Below are 18,713 nucleotides of genomic sequence, written 5' to 3' on the forward strand. Positions count from 1 at the left end.
GAGAATAAAAATAATTTCTTTGCCATAATGTCAGCAAAGTGACACATAAGTCCTTTTAGCATATTTTATACACTTTAATAACCCTTTTTGTTAACATAACTATCAGAGATAGCAATAGCTCCAGAACACTGAAAAGCAAGAGTTTCCTTTTTCACTTATGAAGATATAGTAAATATGTTCCAATGATAAGGAATTAAATAATTAAGACATATTAAAATAATAATAGACACTACAACTTTAATGGCCACTAGAATAGGACACAACTCTGGAGTTTAAAAAGGCAAAATTCTGGATGAGTAACATTAGTTCAGCTCCAGAAACTACTATAAACAGCTTCTAAGACACTAGAGACAAGGTGAGTTCCTTTTACCTCTCTACGTAAACTAGGAAGGTGTTACACTGTAACAATAGTGTAAAGCAATTGAAACACTTTAAACTGATTTTTAAAAATCTGTCATTCTTCCCAATTAACAGGTCGTATCATTTATCAGGACGCCAATTAAATAGAATCCACTAAATTATTCAAGTGAATAGAGTCTAGTTAAGAAAAGATGAGAAACTAAAAAAAAAAAAAAGTCTTTCCCAAATATTGAAAGCTGATATTATAAAATTATAAAACAACTTATTTTCTTATAAATTCTTTTCATAAATTATCTCATTGAATCTCTGAGCAACAGGGGTAGCGTGTAAAACAAAGAGGTAAATATGCAAAGCACAACTTCAAACAGCTGCGGACACTTTAAAGCTGAGGTCTGCCAAATAGTTCTCTGCAATGAGTGCTGTCTCACCTGCAGCTGCATTTCTCATCTCATTCGCAAACCAAGGATGGATCTATAAGAATAAAATTGATGACTGCATTGAGTCCTCTGAGCATTAATCCTTTTCTTATGGCCATATCTTCCCCAAAGTAAGACTCTCTAGAATCATCACAACCGATGATATCCCATCACATCCCATTTCCAAATGAAATAAAACTGACTCCATTCTAAATTGAGTATATATTCAAATTTTCCTATCATTTTTCCAACAAAAGCACAGAGGGGATGAAGGGGAAGCATTCGACAAGCCACATGATGGGTTCTTGCAAAGACGGTGAGCAGCAATGAGCAGCAGGATGGAAAGTCAACCAGGATTTGCTTGGGCAAGACCCACTTGGTGCTCTCTCTTCCTAGAGCACAGATGGCAGGACTTCCCAGGTGTTTTCCACCAGTCTGTAAATTCTCTAAGGGCCATTTGTGTTTGATTCCTCAGTGCCTTGCCTGCCACCTAAAAGGTGAACAGTGGTTAGGAGCAGTAACTGGAGCTCAGTGACTTAATCACTTTGTGACCTCAGGTAAATGACTTCATATCTTCACCTTAACTGTAATTTCCTCATCTATAAAGTGGGGGAAATACTAGTACCTACATCACAGGATTGTTATGAAGGTTAAATACGTGAACATTTGTAATGTATTTAAAACAATACCTGGCACACGAAGAGTTCTCTAAGCACTCAGCAAAATATCATTACATTAAATTGATGGATTTATTAAGACAAAGCAAAGCTTTGAAGTCATCAATTTTGGTACTGTGGCCATTGCTTACCTCTTGAGTATCTCTCTCCTTACCTGTGGTCTTCTGGAGTCTTCCCCACGTGAGCATCTCACTTTCATATGTCAAAGAATTTTTCTAAGTACAGGTACTTAATCATTTAAATTATGAATTCCTTAATCATAAGTGTGTTGGGTTTTTGGGGTTTTTTTTTGAGAGAGAGAGAGAGAACACAAGAGAGCACGTGAGTGGGGGCAGGGGCAAAGGGAGAGAGAGAGAGAATCCCAAGCAGACTCCCCACTGAGCAAGAAGCCCAAGATGGGGTTCTATCCCACAACCCTGAGATCATGACCCAAGCCGAAATCAAGTCAGACACTTAACAGACTGAGCCACCCAGGCGCCACCAGTGGGGTGGCTTTTTAATGACAGATAACAATGGCTCCCTAACCTGGCTGCACATCAAACGCATCTGGGAAGTCTTTTAAAAACCTGGGATTCCTTGGGGCACCTGGGTGGCTCAGTCGGTTAAGTGTCTGCCTTCTGCTCAGGTCATGATCTCCAGGTCCTGGGATGGAGCCCTGCATCAGGCTCCCTGCTCAGCGGAGAGCCTGTTTCTCCCTCTCCCTCTGTCTGCCCCTCCCCCTGCTTGTGCTCTCTCTCTGTCAAATAAATAAATAAATAAATAAATAAATAAATCTTTAAAACAAACAAGCAAACACCTAGGATTCCTAATGCGCAGCTTAAGAAACTCTTGAAAACAAAGCCTAAGCATCATTTGGAGATAAGGTTTCCATAGGATTCTGGCACGGGTGGTGTCACTAATTGGTATTTGGGGAGCCTCCACTACAGATTCAAAAGACTCAAAAAGATTCAAGCATTCCTAGTAAAGGGATTGTGGGGACTGTGATTAGTCCACAGTCGTAGAGGCGGTGTTTTTCTTTCTCAGTCTGGTATCCTTTTTGGCCTTTCGAATTTCACCACACTATCATCAGAATTGCCTTTCACCCCAAAGCTCTTCAGAGGCCTTCTGTAAATCTCCCAAGTGCAAGGGTGTTGCTGCCAACCCCCCTTCTTACTGGTATCATTTTCAAGGGCGATGGGAAATCTTCATTCTGATATTCTTCCTCTTTGATATTCTTCCTGCAGACACATCTCTTCAGGGGGACCAAACCAGACTTTGTACATGCAGACGTTTCTACAGCTTTCCTTTCTATATCCTCTAATACTCTTTCGGGTCTTGGTTCATGCTCCATCAATTATTCCAATTAAAGAAGAGTATATAACGTGTGTAACCTTAACTTCCTCTGCATCTTTTTCTATTTAGCTCATGTGATTAGCATATGCAATATAAAAGTCAAATTTCCAAAGTGCTTTGAGATCGCTGAGCAAAAGCAGACTTTGTTTCTTGCATATTTTAGTTTATTGACCATTATAAGGAACGGAGAGTATGCTGAAGCCTGAAGAAATTGGGATTGTGAGCAGTGGGAATGGTGGTAATGACGGTGACCACTATTACCTCCATCATCCTTATTATGACCTCCTGGCTGTGCCGCTGTGGTAGAAGTGGCTTCAAAGGAGTGAGTTATTAGCGTTCAGATAAGAAATCATAGGGTCTCACTGGATATTTAAGGCCATGATAAAGAGAATGAAATGGAGGACTAATGACTTGGAAAAAAAATCAAATGACAGATATGACCATAAAGGGAGAGCGTAAGGTCTACATTCAATACATTGGAACAGTATTTAGTCTGGGTATAGAAGGATGGTAGCTTAACATCCAAGAATAATTCAAATAAATGTAGAGTTTCATTTGTTTCCCATTAGCTGCATAAAACTCAAAAAATAAACATTGGCCGATAATGTGAAATAACAGCAGAATTTTCAAAGAACACTCTAGGAATAGGAAAACTTAGACATTTGGGGGGGGGGGTCAAAAGTATTAGAGAAAGAAAACCAATGCTTAAAAGGCCATTTTCATTTAACTTATTTCTCAGAGTCTTTAGTAATACATAATAAAATTGTTTAGTACTGGGAATAATTTTTTAAATAAAAGTCACACCTGTTTACTTCTATTTTCTATCAGATTTCATCACCACTTGAAGGTTAGTTTGGAGTTAGAAAACATGCTTTAATAGTACGTCTAGTAAGTTAAAAACTCTAATAATATTCTTTAAAGTCAAAGATTCTTGAACAGGACTCTGTAAATAGTCTAGTTCTCCATCTTTGTTTCAATTGTTTGTCCCCCAAAATGATTTATTTCTTTCACAAAAATGACAAATTGTAGATAGCAAGTTTGCAATTGTGGGTTCTTAAAATATCTTGCTCGAAATGATTATATTCGTATTAGTTCCTCGGTGGAGTGATGTCCTATGTGTAGATTAACACCCCCAGACAAGTAACTTGGGTTAATAATATTTTGCACAACTGAAGTGTTAGGAGAAGAAGGTCTTTAAAAGTGTGTTTTCCGGGGTGCCTGGGTGGCACAGTGGTTAAGCGTCTGCCTTCAGCTCAGGGCGTGATCCCGGCGTTAAGGGATCGAGCCCCACATCAGGCTCCTCGGCTGGGAGCCTGCTTCTTCCTCTCCCTCTCCCCCTGCTTGTGTTCCCTCTCTCGCTGGCTGTCTCTATCTCTGTCAAATAAATAAATAAAATCTTAAAAAAAAAAATAAATAAAAGTGTGTTTTCCTTTTCCCTGGGATTTGTCTTTTTATGAAACCAGAGTGAGTCATCATTCATATGGGCCAGGAAAGCCCAGCCTTTGTTCTTTAGGGTAAAATTTCATTTGTCCTGTTATAGTATCAATAAATAATCTCAGTCAACAATGTTTTGGCATGAAAATATGAAGATATTGAGAAATACACATTTGTTTCACATATTAAGAGAGATATTTGGCAGCACCCAGTGTTGTTATATTTATTAAACAAATTATTAATAGGCTCTGATTTTTACAAGGGCACATGAGTCTTTAGGTTACCATAAAAAATTGCTCTAGGGGCACATGGGTGGCTCAGTTGGTTAAGCGTCCAACTCTTGATTTTGGCTCAGGTCCTGATATCAGGGTGGTGAGATCAAGCCCCGAGTTGGGCGTGGATCCCACCTGGGATTCTCTCTCTCCTTTCCTTCTACACCCCCCACCTCCACAGGCTTGCTCTTCCTCTCTCTCTCTAAAAAAAAAAAAAAAAAAAAAAAAAAAAAAATGCTCTAAATTTCATGAATTGTATAACTAATGATTGACAGATATTTTTAGTGATTTTTCTCTTTCATTGATAACTAAATTAAAATTTTACCCATGTTTTCAAGATCCTGTTTCCAGAATTTATTTTTCACGTCAGTGTCTAGAATTAAAGAAAATGATTAATCAAAGTTATAAATAAAGTATTATCATAACATATGGAAAAAAACAAATACATAATAATCTCTTTGCAAGAAAGAATGCAATAGAAAATAATTTAGAATTACATTTATATAAATCTTAATATATTTAAGTTTAAAGCTTAACATTTTTTTTTTAAAGATTTTACTTATTTATTTGACAGAGATAGAGACAGCCAGCGAGAGAGGGAACACAGCAGGGGAGTGGGAGAGGAAGAAGCAGGCTCCCAGTGGAGGAGCCCAATGTGGGGCTTGATCCCATAACGCCAGGATCACGCCCTGAGCCGAAGGCAGACGCTTAACTGCTGTGCCACCCAGGCGCCCCTAAAGCTTAACATTTAAGTTTTTTTTTTTTTAAAGATTTTATTTATTTATTCAACAGAGATAGAGACAGCCAGCAAGAGAGGGAACACGAGCAGGGGGAGTGGGAGAGGAAGAAGCAGGCTCACAGTGGAAGAGCCTAATGTGGGGCTCGATCCCAGACCGCCGGGATCACGCCCTGAGCTGAAGGCAGACGCTTAACGGCTGTACCACTCAGGCGCCCCAACATTTAAGTTTTAATTTGAAGTAAACAAAATCATTCTTGTGGTATATTTATCTATGATTTGATTATAGGTAAGTGATCAATCATTAAATTCTACTCCTGAAACCATATCACTATATATGTTAACTAACTAGAATTTAAATAAAAATTTGAAAAGAAAAGAAAAAAGAGCATGGGTCTTGACCAATAAAGGATTAGTATTATTACAGTTCCTAGGTTAGTATTTGAAAACAGAGATTAAAGTAAATGCAGTGGTTTCTAAAACTTTATTGAATTCTAGAGCTTCTTTGTGTTTAAATTAAAAAGAAAATCAGGGGCACCTGGGTGGCTTAGTCCTTAAGTGTCTGCCTTCGGCTCAGGGCGTGATCCCGGGGTTATGGGATCGAGCCCCACATCAGGCTCCTCCGCTATGAGCCTGCTTCTCCCTCTCCCACTCCCCCTGCTTGTGTTCCCTCTGTCGCTGGCTGTCTCTCTCTCTGTCAAATAAATAAATAAAATCTTTAAAAAAGAAAAAAGAAAAAGAAAATCAATCTTATTTTGTGGCTAGGTGGAGCAATTTTCACCTGTATGGCATCAAATGTTTTGACAAACATGGAAATGGAATGAAGGTACAGTTGTCAGTGAAAAAATAATTGTTGTCACTGTGCAAATCAAAGTTAATTTTCTCATTCACACAAGAAATATTTTAATTGCCTACAACCTTGAGCAAGACAACTCAGATTCAAATAAGAACAGGAATTCATATTCTAATGGGGTAAACAGACAATAAACACATAAACATAAATCTATTAAGAGCTACAGTGAAGATAAAGTGATGTGAAATAGTGTTTCTGAGTAACAAAGATTGGCTTGTCAGAAAATGCCCTTCTAAGGGGGAGCTATTTAACGTGAGACTTGAATAACATGTAAGAGATTATCCTAGAAAGACTGAGGGAAAGGGAATTCCAAGCTGAGGGCCTAATATGGGAATGACAGATTCCAGCAACCAGCTGGAGACTGAGCAGAAGAGGATGATCAGGAAAGAAGCAGCCAGTGAGGAAAGAGGAAAAATCAAGAGAGGAAAGTGTTTCTATAAAGAGAAATTTTCTCTTGTGCCAAATCCTCACGAGAAGTCCAGTAAGATAAGGACAGTCAAGTGATCACTGAATGTGGTAGGACATTAGTAGTTGTTGATCTAACGTGCACAGTTTCAGAGATGTAGGGGGCAAAGGCCACTTGGAATGGGCTGAGGAAAGAAAGGAATGGGAAAGAAATGGAGATAGCAACTTTAATCAACACTTCTGAAAAGTTTTTCTCCAAAAAGGAGCTGAGAAATATAGCAGGAGCCAGAGGAAGAAACCAAGAGAGCATGTTTACATTAGTGGGAATAATTAAGTTTGGAGGCATAAATTGATGAAAAGAAGAAATAGTTCAGGAAGAGAGTTCTATAGTAGGAAAGGCATGGCCGGAGAGCCGTGCACCCCAGTTTTGGCTTTGGCAGAAGCAAGTTCATCTCTTATAATGGAAGGTGTGAGAAAATGGGTGCACAGAAAGTGGTTTGCATCTTGGAATGCAGATGGGCAGTTTGAGGAGATATGAAAATTATGACATAATCTCATTTTGGAGACTGGGAAACCAGCACATAGTCAAGTATAAAGATAGCCAAACAATATCGACTACCCCGTAAGGATTTGTGGTCCTGAGTTTAACTTGCAGTCAGTCAGCAGAACAGCATGATTTTCTCCAGACTTGTTCAGCTGTCAATGTGAAGTAAGAAATAGTGGGACAGGGGCGCCTGGGTGGCTCAGTCGTTAAGCGTCTGCCTTCGGCTCAGAGCGTGATCCTGGCATTCTGGGATCGAGCCCCACATCAGGCTCCTCCGCTATGAGCCTGCTTCTTCCTCTCCCACTTCCCCTGCTTGTGTTCCCTCTCTCGCTGGCTGTCTCTCTGTCAAATAAATTAATAAAATCTTAAAAAAAAAAAAAAGAAATAGTGGGACAACTAGAGTTAGAATTTTTTGAGGAAAAGTAATATGGAAGAAAAAAGGAGCGATATATAAGTACATAGATATAATGCTGTAACATGAAATATCAGCTGAATAAGGACGAAAGGAATAAAGGATAAAGAGCGATCAGGAAGAATGAACAAGAATAAAGGTTGATGATTTAGAGAACTTGGTATGATCAAAGCACAGCTGGAGTGGGAATGAGAGAACGATGGACAGTAAGGTTAAAGAACTGAATACAGAAAATTGGAGGAACAGCACAGTTTTCAGTGGTAATCATGTCAAGGATCTACCTGTGGGAGGGGCCAGCTATACGATGGGGAAAAGATGCTGAAGATAAAAGGAAGGTCAAGCAACTATGAAGCCACACGAGGGATGAGTTTTTCACAAGGATATTGAAGTCACCAATAAAAATGATGGATACAGGAATAGAGATAACAGAGATTCACATACTAAAGTCTTCTATGAGTAAAGAGGAGGGACCAGGGAGTTAGCAGGTGTCAGCTACAGAAAAGGTGAGCACTGAGTGATGTAGGTAATTGTCGAATCATTATATTGTAAACCTAAGGCTAATATAACACTGCATGTTACTTATTCTTCAGCAAAAAAAGGTGGTATAGTCTTACATGAAGTGCAAAGTTGTCTGAAAGTTTCAAGGGTGGAGAAGAAGTTATACAAAGCATAAAGAGAACAGAGAGACCAACTTCACTGTCAGACCCCAGGGGTTATCTGTATTAATGTCCAAATTACTCTCTTCACATCTACATAAGTGGTATTGTGTGGACAACACTATCTGTTTCATCGATGGTTATAGCTGGAAATGGATAGGATTCATTGGCATTTAACCCTCTTGTTTAATTTTTCTTCTACTGTATGAAGATATTTAACCTCACCCACATTACTCTAGAGAATAATTAGCTATCACACATAAAGTCTTTGAAATTATAGTACATTCAACTCCATTATTCATTTTCAAGTTTTCCTTGTGTGAAACAAGCTTTGACATCTTTGCACTGGAGGGGGCTGGGGAATTGTGACACAGTGACTAGAAATACGAGAGCAGGAAGAAAGTTAGTTCTCATAGGTAATAAGATTGCATGTTTACACTTTCCTTTTCCCTCTCCAACTGCAAATATAACAATTTAACACCAAAGAACCAACCTTCCTTTTGGCCACGTGATGCTAATAACGCAAAATAATCCACATATCTGGGGTACGATTTACGGGAACAACTTATAATACACACTTCTTCCGGTTCTCTCGACAAATGTATGGCTCTGCTGACACCCTTTGATAGATCTATTTCTACCTGTCTTTTTTTATAATGTATCTCACGAGAAGGATAAGCAGAAGACATATTATACAACACAGCTGTTTGTTTTCTCATTTCGCGTTCATGATTACTTGAGTCACGAATGACATATGATCCGAACTAGTAACATATGTCCGTGCCTGACAGAGGACATTTTTCATCTTTCGGGTCTGGGTTACATCTTCAGTCGCCTGTGTTACGAATCTAAGTGAAATGAAAAAAGCTTCTCAGGTTCCCTTCTCAGGTTCGACATACTTCAGACTGAGTTTCATGGAACCAGAAATGAAAGGAAAAGGTTGGTTTTTTTTAAATTTCCCCTTTTCTATTCTATTTCCTGGAAGCCTTTAGCTTACTTCTAGACTCTATAAACTTGGCTAAATAATTTCACTGTGGCGCTTCTTCTTTCAGTCAGAAGCTGGCTACCTGGCCCAGCTTTCCTGTCTTTCGGCGCACCCCCCTTGCTCCGCACACCTTTGATCCTGTTGGACCACAGAGGTGTGGGAGCAATTCTGATACATCGAATGATCGTTCATACCTTCACACCTTTCCTGATGCTTGGAATGCTCCTGGCTTCTTCAGCTGCTTGGGACATTTCCACACATCCTTCAACACTCAGGCGAAGCATCACCTCCTTTAGGAAGGCTTTCACATCTACTCTCTTCATCTCCCTCACGGTTAGTCATTCCCTCTCCTTTATTTCTACGTGCATTGAACATACATCAGTATTGTCGGGGTGGCCATACAATGTATTGTCCAGACAAGACACTTTTGAGAGCAGGGGGGTGCACTGTTAATAATTACACTGGATGTGAGGCCTAGATGACTGTCCTGGCTGACCAGGGTATGCGGTTACCCTAATTACACACTTACGGCATTGTGCGGGGGAGCCATCCTCCACCTGCAACGAGACTGGGAGGGCAAGCCTATTTTGTACTAATGCAGTGGCTAGTGGTATTTAAATACTTAGCGGATATCTACTGCTTTACTGTTACCTTTCTTCTGGTAAAAGTGTCTTCAGGGACACCCCACCCCATTATTTGGATGCTACAAATTCCCACCCATGTTATTTGGATGGAGCTGAATCCACCCCTACTTTGCCCCACGTGGGTAGAGACATGACTTGGATTCCACGGGTCAAGGCAACACCAGTCACAGGCTAGTCCCCATCAGTCAGTGACTTGTTCAGATCTGTACATGATGACCTAGGGCCAGTTTGGGGGATTGTTTTTTCAAGCTGGGAGAAGAGGAATCTCAGTTTCCGCTTTGGTTCTTACACGGGGAGCCTGGAACCGCCAGGAGACCCGCTCCCCTCCAAGAAGAGCTACTCATGGGAATGAAGTAAACGTGGAAGAAAACAGAGCCAAGACCTGGATCTTCCAAGAAACCACTGGAGCTTTTTTTGTTCCTCCAGTGTTGCCTGATGCTAGGGTTTTTACCTTGTATTTTTGAGTTACATGAGCCCATAAATTCCTTTTTTGCTGAAGTCAGTTTGAGCTGTGTTTCTGTCTTTTGCAGAAAGGTAGTTTTGTTGGTTTGTCCTGGGCTCAGCACTCCGGAAGGCACTCCGGAAGTCCCATCTGAATGAGTTGAGGGGATGGACAGGTGGTTCCTGGTGGGCAGTCTCAGGCCTGTGAATGACTATAGGTAACTCTCCCACCGCAGCTCCCTAGACCTCTGGCCGAGTTATGTGGTCTTTAGGACTGCTCCACCCAGCGGTGCTTCCTTCAGGGAGAGCTCCTGGAGCAGGCATCACAGGCTCTCGTTTTTGTTTCTTTTTCTGCCTTATGGCACTTTTGCCATCAGTGATTTGATAGTAATTTGGGAACAGTTGGTGAAGTAAAAGGAAGTGTTATTTCCAGCTATTGTTTATAAAAGTGACCAGAAGTTTGAACTATACTATCAACACGAAAACCGTTCTCCCATCCCTTCTTTTACCAAGACAAAGGGGCCGTGTCCAAGCACATACACACTTCAGAATGCTAACTTGTCTTATTTGTGCTCTGAACGCTGCTCTCCCATGTCCTCTAATCTAAGAGGACTTGAATAAAAATATAGAGAAAGAAAATATTTTAGGGGTCCCAGATACCAAAGCCTATGGAACAAGTAGTGGTAGGGAGGGCGTGGATCATTTCCTAATCCTTGTGTAAACAGCCCCTGCCCAGCGCGAGAACGCACCAGGGGCGACACTGCTCGGCACCGTGGTGAGCACAAATCAGCTCACTCAGTAGTCAGCTCATTCTGCATTTGGGGGAAACGAACTACCTGATAAAATTTGACTTCAGAATCCAGATTTTATTTATTTATTTGTTTGTTTATTTAATTTATTTTTTAAAAGTTTATTTTAGAGAAAGTGAGAGGGAGAGAGCACAAACAAGGGGGAGGGGCAGAGGGAGAGAGAGAGAGAGAGAGAGAGAAAGAAGCAGACTCCCCGCTGAGCAAGGAGCCTGATGCCGGTTAATCGCAAGACCCTGAGATCACAATCTGAGCTGAAACCAAGGCTCAGATGCTTCACTCACCGAGCCACCCAGGCACCCCGAGAATCCAGATTTTAAATTTTCTGAGGGCTGCAAGCAGGTGGAGCATAAGGAATGCCATTTTGATGAACAGTATAAACATGTATTTGGAATAAATTGTATTTGGGGGGTTGTTGGGTAAAAATTTGCTTCTATTCCTCTAAACTAAGTAGTAAATAGTGTTAACATTAATACGTAAAATGACAGGTTAATGTCGTCCCACCCAACTATCAATCAACCGACTTGGTTCTATGACACATGAAGGCATCAGGAGCTCTTATCAGTGATGACTGTGACACAGGAACTCTGGAGCTACATTCCAGAGACCCAGAGGGTATTTTCTCTCTTTTCCTCTATGGCTTTGCCTACATGGTTTCCATTATCTCATGGGGACACCCCCATGCCCCAAATCTGTTCTCCACACTGCTGAGTAAATTTTTTTAGCATCATAAATTAGATATCTTTTCTTTCTTTTTTTTTTTTTAAAGATTTTTTATTTATTTCTTTGACAGAGATAGAGAGATAGAGACAGCCAGTGAGAGAGGGAACACAAGCAGGGGGAGTGGGAGAGGAAGAAGCAGGCTCCCAGCGGAGGAGCCTGATGTGGGGCTCGATCCCAGAATGCTAGAATCACGCCCTGAGCCGAAGGCAGACGCTTAAGGACTGAGCCACCCAGGCGCCCCGATCATATCTTTTCTTATCTTAAAACCCTTCACTGGAGTTTTCATTTACTTAGAATAAAATCCAAACTCCTTGGCATATTCTATAATGCCCTGTCTGCCTGGTCCCTCTATATTCAACTCATGTCATTCATGTCCTTACTCACTAAACTCCAGCCAGAGCCTTCTTCTAAAGTCTCAAATATGCTATGTTCATTTCAGCCACAGGGCCTTTGCACATGCTGTTCCCTCTGCCTGAAAGGTGGTTCCTTCTCTTTCTCCTTACAACTACCTCCTCCAATTTTCCTTGCATTAAAGTCCTTTTGCATCTGGTGATTGCACATTTGTGTATCCCTTTTTTTACTGCCTCTCCTTACTGGAGTGTAAGCTCTGGGAAGGCAGCTTGGGACCTGATCGGCTTTATTTATCACTCTATTCACCAGCACATAGAAGGTACTCGATAAATATTTGTTGAGATATAATACAATAAACTCACACTGATGGCTCAGGAACACCTTCTCCATTCCAAGTGACCATTAAGTAACCCCTAAGGAACACTACCCTCTCTTCACCAGTCCTGGGTACAGACTTGCCCCAAAGAGGCTTTTTAAAATCATAAATATTAGAGCTAAAAGGTACACTGGAGATACCAGTTTACAGACAGAAAATTTTGAGTTTTATAAAGCTGAAGTGACTTACCTCAGGAGGGATCTCTTCTCTACTCCTCTAGATTCCCTGATGAGGGAATGTTCCTGAAATACTCCCAGCCTCTTCCCCCTTAAAGGTAGAATGAGTTGGAAGCTTATGAGTTTGGGAGAGAAACTAGGCATGCAGTTTGAGGCCCTCAGGCTCTCTCATTAAGGGATTTGTCACAGGACCTACACAATTTCGCACTGCTCCTTGCCCAGGGTTTTCAGGGGTAGGCTCTGCCCCCTGGGGACACCTGCGCTGTCTAGCTCTGCTTCTGACTGGGGATAGTGGGATAGGTTTGTCTCATGCTGGGTTCAATATTTGCAGGGCCAAAGTGTCTGCACATTTCAGCTCTGTTTTCAAATCTAGCTTTTATTAGTTTAAAAGGAAATAATTTTCTGATTCCTCTGCTTATTTTCACTGGTTCATAAATGGGCGAGAGCTTAGCCCCTTTGTATCTCAACACCAAAGCTCTACAGTCAGTCACCGTCAAAGTTAAGGACTAGAATTCATACCCTCCCAAGCTCTAGCTCTGACTTCCAATGTACAGTGCACATACCTCAGCCAACTCCAGGTCTGCCACCCCTGGATTTTCTCTGCTACCATCAGCACCCCTTGACCCACACTAAGGGGCAAGGCTGTCCTCCAAGCCATGTGTTCCCCATGCTGATTTTGGTTAAAGACATATTTATAATAATTTCACCATGAACAAGTTTTGAGACTAATGAAATAAATGTTTATAGAGCCAACTTAATAGGAAAATTGGATAATCAGATTAATGAGATAAACATAAATACATCATTATGGGTTAGGTTATAAAAACATTTTTTATTATCAATGTGCTTATTTTTACTTTTTCTCAAATTATTTTGTCATATCTCTAATTTTTTGTTTTATTTAACATTGTTTCAAGTGGCCTCATTAAGGCTATCATTTCACTCTGACATTTATCTGGATACGAGATTAGGATATTAAGCTTCTTCTGGCTGGTGCATACTTCAATTAATTGTTACTAAGAAGAGAATTGTATTCTGCTTTATTATTGCCATAACATAATACTTGAAATATAGTATTTCTAACGGACAAACAGGTGGACCTTTTCCATGTGTAAGTGAAGTATAAAAAATTACTGGGTATGATTATGACCTTACTTGTTGAAATACATCTCTCCCCTGAAGAGGAGAGAGAAATGGAGGGTGAAAGAAATTAACTTATAATGAAAAAGCAAAAGAAACACACCTCTTTACTGAAAATCCTTAATCACTCTCTCTTGTCCCAACATAAGCAAAAAGCAAAAGAAATAATAATATAAGTAAAATAAAACTTAAAGCGCAAACAAACAAAAGGGTCTCCTGTGTAGTTATGCTTTTCTTCTCTAGTGGTGTTCAGAAGGGTAAAGCCATTTCACATCGTGCATTTGGAGGAGGAATGGGTCAATGGACGTTGTCACCTAAGCATCACCTCCTTTTTCATTAGAAGACTGACCTTCCAAACTTTTTTCTGTGTCTAGGCGACTGATGTCCTTCTCAATTCAGAGGCCGTGTGCTATATTTCAGAGATCCTTGTGTCTTTGATACAGCTAGATAGAGACTTTTGGTCACTTAAATTTTTGTTTCTTCTTCTTCTTACCAATCGGCCAACAGTTATCTACAAAAGAACACCCTCTGGATGTAAAAATATGCTAGATCTTGAAGACATTTGAAAAAAACAGGTTCTGTGTTTTAGTTCCTGTTAGCTCAAAGCTTATTCTTGGGTTGGAAATCAACAGCTGCATCTTGATAGTCCTTGTGTTGATTTTAATGCCACAACACTGCCTCCTTAAGTAAGCCTTCACTCCAGTTAAGACCATTGTCTCCTTTGACTCCCCCTCCATTAGGTGGAGTACAGGCTAAGCTAATGAGAGAGACTTCAAGACACAGGGACTTGACCCTGACAGAAGTTTATTTCTCGCTCCCGGATGGTCTGGAGGTGGGAAGGCTGGTACAGTGGCCCTACTCCACAAAGTCATTCAGGGACTCAGGTTCCTTTCATCTTACGCTTCCAACATCCCCGAGAGGGGCGTCCTCATTTTCATGTTAAAAGACTGGTGGATGCCACATGTTTCAACCTTCAGAAAGTGGACTGTAAGTCCACGATACGCAGTTTCAGTTTGTATAAGTGTAGTAGACATAACAATATTTACCAATACCCAGTTCTTTTTTCTTTATGGGCACACAGAGGGTTGTACTTCTTTGCTCTTCGTAGTTAGGCACAGCCATGGGGGCCAACGTGGCCTGAGTCACTTGTGTGCTGCAGTTTTCATTGCTGGCACTTGACTCTCCAGCCCTTGCTCCCCTTGCCGTGATGACCATAAAAAACATGTTTCTGTGGAGGTGCTAGGGGACAGGAACTTGCAGGCATCCCGAATGGATGCAAAGAAGTTCTCGGGCTTGCAGGAGATGTTAGTGAGCAAGAAACAAACTTGGGCTCTTTATTCGGCAACGTAACCTGCCTTGCCGTCACTATTACCGCTGATGAGGTCGACACTGTACATGATTTCTGTCCGCATTTTATCAGGGAGAACAGTCACGTGGGTCATCCTGGTTCAAGGGCTAGCTGGGCTGTTTATATTCCGTTACTATGGAAACAAAGGGAAGCGGCTAGCTGGGGCGGGGTGGGGGCGGAGCCTCATTTCCATGTCTCACACTCTGGCGTTGTCCTTGCTGGGAATGCCCTCCTCCCACTTCTCAGTCTGTGCACATCCCACACATCCTCCAAAGCGCTGTCTTCTGCAAACCCCTCATCATTCTGATTTCTCTCCCCTCTAAATTCTGATGGCTCAATGGTTATAACCTTTTATTATGTGATTCATTCATTTAAAAAGGGTTATGGGCTACTTACCAACCCCATGCATTGTGCTAGACACTAGGTGCATGATGGCGACATAATCTCCAACCTCCAGAGCCTGAAGCTTCCACCTGTCTAGCACAGTGCCCTACCCAAACTGCATGGTTAAGAAATAATCCTTGGTTGACTATATGAGTTAGCAATATGATGGCATGCAATTCATATTAAGTGGCAGAACACTACTGTCAGATAAGAGAAGGGGGAAAATCCCAAGGTAGATTGTAGGATACATGAAGACAGGGGTCATGTGTGTCTCAACTCCTGCCTTATCTCCAGTGTTGATCACTGGGCCTGGCACAAAGTAAGTGCTTAATATGTTTCTACTGTTTTCATGGAGAACTGTGGCCTGACTGCAGCATCGTACAGACTCTTGGGACATGAGATTGGGCCAGTGCATAGGGTAGGACCAGATTTTGAGAAGTCAGTCATGGATTTTTGGGTCATGTGTTAGGAAATGAGAATCATAAGCTTTTTTTTTTTTTTTAAGGGAGCGGTAGCAAAATTAAACTGCTTTTCTGAGTTTGGATATAAATTCTGATTTGGATATAAATACTGTCTATGGCCATACCACTGTAAATGCACCTGATCTTGTCTGGATATAAATATTAAAATAAAATAGATAACTAAGTGAAAGCTATGGCAATGAAAACCTAGTTTGGAATGGCAATGGTGGGCATCAATATAAAAGGGCAAATCCAATGGACATGTCAAAGGGAAGATGAATAGAGACTGGGAACATGGAATATGAGGGTTAAGGAAAAAAATGCATTGGAAAAGAATATTTGAGGGTTCCAGCCTGAAATGCTGGAATGAGGGTCGTACCGTTAAAGAGATAAATGTTGCAAAGGGAACCTGTGATGAGTTTAGTGGGAGGCATGCTGTATTTGCTGTGGCAGGAGGCAATCTTTGTGGGGATGTTGAGCCCGCAGCTGAGCCTGGAGAGCAGGTGCTGTCAGTAATGAAGACATAGCCTTGGGAGCCACATTCTGTGGACATGTAAGATGTGAACAGACATCTGCTCAGATTTTATCTTTTCCAGCATATGTGAAGATAAATAAGACCATCCTCAACACAATTGTCAAGTGGGCCTGGCCCTCTTGTAGACTCTTCCCCATCAGTGGGGCCCCCAGACCTTCTGTACCTGCCAATGTAAAACAAAGAGAGGAAGATGCCAGATCATTTTAAGAAAAAGTAGGGTAGATGATGGCTGGAGGGATAAAGAGTGGTAGAAGGAATGCATCCCAGAAAAAAAAGGCAGAGCTGGGAGGTGCAGAGGTCCAGAGCAGAGGCATATAGGCAAATTCTATAGAGTGAGAGAAGTGAAAGATGTTTGTGTCTCTGTGTGCGTGTGCGTCAAGCCAAGTGTATTCAGAAAATATCAGCAAATGTGTCTCCACCAACCCTGCCCCTTAGCTATGTTTCAAACCACTTACCTCCATTTATTCAATAAGGACTTCCTGCCGTTTATGTGGACGTGAAAAAGAACCAGACAGACATGGTTTCTGCCTTCACAGGACCTATACATTAACGGAGATAGAGAAGGTGAATACATACGAACTGATTAATTTACTAAAACTGTGTTAAGTGAGAAAGAGAGAACTACGTGGTCTTAAATTCTATCAACGTTGCCTCCTCAAAATAAGAAAATTAAATAGAGCTGTACAGAAGCAAGAAGTATTTTGGGTCAGCTAATACTTTGAAAATAGCTCATTTGGGGAAACACCAGCCTGATGGCCTAGAGAGGAGGGCCTGACTGTGGACATGAAGAGCCATTCCTACCTCCCACATCTGGGCACCCAGTACAAAAGGTGAGCTCAACGAGCGGAGAAGCCTACCTTCAGCTTTGGAGGCCTGGAAATATCTATTCAGCATTCTCCCCACTTGCTTCCAATTTTAGTCTGTAGTTCTACCTTTGGGCTCAAGAAACAAGGGGTATAAGGATGGTGGAAAGATGATACAAGTGGGCTATCAAGATGAGAACAATAACAGTGGAGGTTTTGGGTAAGAGCAAAAGGACGCTAGATGTGTAAATTATTTTTAATTTGTATTTTCTATTTTTTTGGTCTACCTATTGGATCACAGATTTGTTGGGTAACAGAATCTGGGTTGGTCTTGCTAGCTGGAACCACTAGAGATCCTAGTTCCACAGACTCTTGAGTAGAGAAGCCAGTGTGTCCAGAGATCCCTGTTCTCCTTCAGTTACAGCTATGGGACTGGGGACTGTCCTGTTGGATAGGTCCTTCTACAGCCGATTTTATCCCCAGGGAGAGTCCATAGCCACGTGTTCTTCAGCTTAGAGTTCACTGTCTTCCTTGGATCTGCCCCCACCTTCATTCCCCTAAACAATGGCACCTTAGAAAAGCCAACTCCTGCTTTGAGCTATCAGGATATCTGACACTGGTCTTCAGAAAGGAGGACATTGGGCACAGCGGATAGAGGGGGAAGGTGTTGGAGGGATTTCTGGAGAAACAGATTCCATTTGGATTTCTTATTTAGGGATGTCTTTGTAAGAAAAGAGGGAAGGAAGAGTGTCTCCGTTTTTAACCATGTGGGAGGGTATGTGTGGGAACAAAGAAAGACAGACTTTCAGGGATACAGATCAAAGGCTTCTGTTTCATACTTGCCCAAGTTAATATGTATTTATTATGAAGTGAAAACTTGTAGAAGGTATCCAGGGAAGCTTTTAGTAATAACGCATAATATAGTGACGAAATTCTTTTTCAAGAATTTAAAATTGTAAGAACTTGATCATTCAGTGTAAAAATTAGTATTCATTTAAGCAAATTTGTTACCATTTCTGCCTAATTATCATTTAGTTAGGAAACACCTACTGATAACTTGCCATGTAGAGGTAACTTATTTTTTACAAAATGTGTTATGTATAATTCTTCACTTCAACAGCATGCAGTGTAGTAGGGGAGATGAAAAAAACACCAGTAGCTTTAAGAGAGGTTCAAACAGTGGCGAGGGATTTCAGAGAATTGGTTTGAGTTTGAGGTAGCTGGGGAAGATATCTTGGAGGAGGTAGCATTTAAACCGGAACTGGTAGTATAGACACATTTCAGCGCGCCAGCTGGTGACGGCTGGCGTTCCAGGTGGTAGGAATGCATGTCAGAATCATGGAGCTGCATTTAAGCAAAACCGAGTCATTCAGTTTAACAAAAACACGGGGCATGATATGACAGGAGTGTGGACTAACCTGATACGGTCTTGGAAGGCCCCGA

At 41.2% G+C, this 18,713-nt stretch overlaps 1 long non-coding RNA gene across 1 annotated transcript; it reads right to left on the minus strand.

Moving 5' to 3' along the window:
- Window positions 1-714: 714 nt before the first annotated feature.
- On the minus strand, window positions 715-17,096 carry LOC103665898. Its single transcript, XR_569423.1, has 4 exons — window positions 16,923-17,096; window positions 12,613-12,690; window positions 4,817-4,864; window positions 715-831 (listed from the first exon to the last, which is right to left on the minus strand). It is a non-coding gene; the product is annotated as an uncharacterized LOC103665898 (long non-coding RNA).
- Between the last annotated feature and the right edge of the window lie 1,617 nt (window positions 17,097-18,713).

Source organism: Ursus maritimus, unplaced genomic scaffold (assembly GCF_017311325.1).
Source record: "Ursus maritimus isolate PB19 unplaced genomic scaffold, ASM1731132v1 scaffold_36, whole genome shotgun sequence".
Classification (NCBI taxonomy): Eukaryota; Metazoa; Chordata; class Mammalia; order Carnivora; family Ursidae; genus Ursus; species Ursus maritimus.